Here is a 2057-nt window from a genome sequence, read left to right on the forward strand (position 1 = left end):
ATCTGCAATTCTGGAGCTTGGTGCGATGAAAAACGCGACTCCGGAGCAATCTCGTCCTCTTTTTTTTAACACAGACTGGGTCATCGTGAAGCACGCAGACAGCAAAGCACACGCCTCGCACAGGTGCACTCGCTAGCTTTCACAATCAGCCTGAGCACGACTGTGTGACTGGACACCAGACTGAGAAACAGAACATTTCTAGAATCCTCCCAGAACAATTTTTATAAGGAATGATAGTGTGAAGAAAGCAGGAAAAAGAATATGTTGAATTCTCTACGAGTCATTCATTCATTCATTCATTCATTCATTCAACACAGTCCCCTAGTGCCTGCTCTGTTCCAGGCACCTGACACACAGTAGGGCAGCTGTCCCCAACCTTTGCGGCACCAGGGGCCGGTGCTCCCATGAGAATCTAACGCCTGATGATCTGAGGCGGAGCCGAGGCGGTGATGCTGGCGCTGGGGAGCGGCTGCAGATACAGACGAAGCTTTGCTCACCTGCTGCTCACCTCCTGCTGTGCGGCCCGGTTCCTGACACGGACCAGTACCAGTCCGTGGCCCAGGGGCTGGGGACCCCCGCAGTAGGGGACAAGACCGAAGGAGTCAGACAGAACGGAATAAATGAGCACAGTACCCAGTATTTCCGAAGCTGATAAGTGCTATGGCAAAAGGCAAAAATAGTACACGGGGAATTTTTAATTCTCCGTGTTGGAATTTTAAAGGAGTGGTCAGGGAGGGCTTCTCTGAGGAGGTGAAGTTTGACCAAAGCCACAGAGGAGGTGAGGGAGAGAGCTGTGTGGGGATCTGGGAGAAGAGAGTTCCAGGCACACAGAACGGCCGGTGCCAAGGCCCTGAGGGGGGAACATGATGGTCACGGTCAAGGAACATGGAGGCCATAGTGACTGGAGTCAGGTGGACGAAGGAGCTGAGGGGGAATTAGGAGCAGAGAGACATCAGGGGCCACGTGGGGGCATTGTAAGGACTTTCCCTTTAATTCCAGGTGGGAAATTAAAGGGAATTCCCACTTTAATTGAGGTGGGAAGCATGAGAGAGCAGAGAAGCGACATGGCCTCTCACAGCGATAATAACTATTGCTGTTGGTATTATTAATATTATTATTAGAAGCCATCGCTTAGCATCTCGTGCTATGTGTCGGGCGCTGCTTAAAGCACTTTAAATGTCATACTGTTTAATCCTTATAACAGCGCTCTCACTTTAATACCACCATTATACCCATTCTGCAGATGAGGCAGAGAGAAGTTAGGTAACTGACCTGAGGTCAGTCAGCTAAGCAAGTCAAAGCCCAGTCTTTGAACTTAGCCCCACTCTCGAACTCACCCTAGAACATTATCATGCAAAAATCTTACATTCCAGAGAGTTAGAAGGCAGGACAGCCAGCTGACCCACTAGGACACCCGGGGTCTGTGACTCAGCTTCAGCTGGCTCTCTCTAGACCTCCGTGTCTGAGGAACGAGAGTCACCGAGGTGAAGCTACCCCCCCTGGGTTTTGGGAGACCTTGAGGAGTTAATATGAGTCAACACTTGGCATAGAGTGACCCGACCCCCACTGCCCAAGACTCCAGCCACGGCTGACACAACAGGAAAGACAGAGGGGAAGTTGGGGCGCTCACCTCTGCCCCCTCCGCCCTGCCAAGTTGCTTCCAGGAGGCCAGGCCACTCCACAGGTGTGTGTTTGGGTCTGGCACTCTGCTTTCATATGATTTTCATCACTAGAGTAAACGTGACCAGGCTTTAAAAGCTCAAACCCTCACCAGTGGTGTGGCCTTGGGCAAGTCACCTAACCTCTCTGTGCCTCAGCGCCCTCGTCTACAAAATGAGAGTAATAATAATACTAGATTTACCTTGCAGGGGGTTTCGAGACTCCACCAGGCCGATAGCAGTAAGGGGCTCAGAATGCAGTGCCAGCGTTCGCCGCTGTCACTTCTTCGGGTTATCTGGGAGCAGCACCCCTCCCCACCATGGGACCCCACCTGTAGGGAGCTAAAGCTCCCAAAATTCAAAGGAGTGCATGGATTATCTCGGGAGGCCTGCTTGCAT

At 51.7% G+C, this 2057-nt stretch overlaps 3 protein-coding genes across 6 annotated transcripts in view; all 3 read right to left on the reverse strand.

The window, feature by feature from the left end:
* Nucleotides 1–2057, reverse strand: part of LOC105304213 (DExH-box helicase 34) — a 79603-nt gene that overhangs the window by 75107 nt on the left and 2439 nt on the right.
* The window catches only part of LOC105304196 (C5a anaphylatoxin chemotactic receptor 2-like), a 32606-nt gene that overhangs the window by 29570 nt on the left and 979 nt on the right, over nt 1–2057 (reverse strand). The window lies entirely within an intron of this gene.
* The window catches only part of LOC111730734 (C5a anaphylatoxin chemotactic receptor 2-like), a 21164-nt gene that overhangs the window by 18119 nt on the left and 988 nt on the right, over nt 1–2057 (reverse strand). Inside the window, exons 1-3 of one of the 4 annotated variants that reach the window (XM_023522123.1) lie at nt 1862–2047; nt 1631–1729; nt 1273–1338 (exon numbers count right to left, since the gene is read on the reverse strand). The gene's annotated coding sequence lies outside the window, so the exon portion shown is untranslated. Of the gene's footprint in view, nt 1–1272; nt 1730–1861; nt 2048–2057 lie in introns of those variants that run through there. The other 3 variants (XM_023522124.1, XM_023522122.1, XM_023522125.1) reach the window with 3 other exon arrangements.

Source organism: Pteropus vampyrus, unplaced genomic scaffold (assembly GCF_000151845.1).
Source record: "Pteropus vampyrus isolate Shadow unplaced genomic scaffold, Pvam_2.0 Scaffold333, whole genome shotgun sequence".
Classification (NCBI taxonomy): Eukaryota; Metazoa; Chordata; class Mammalia; order Chiroptera; family Pteropodidae; genus Pteropus; species Pteropus vampyrus.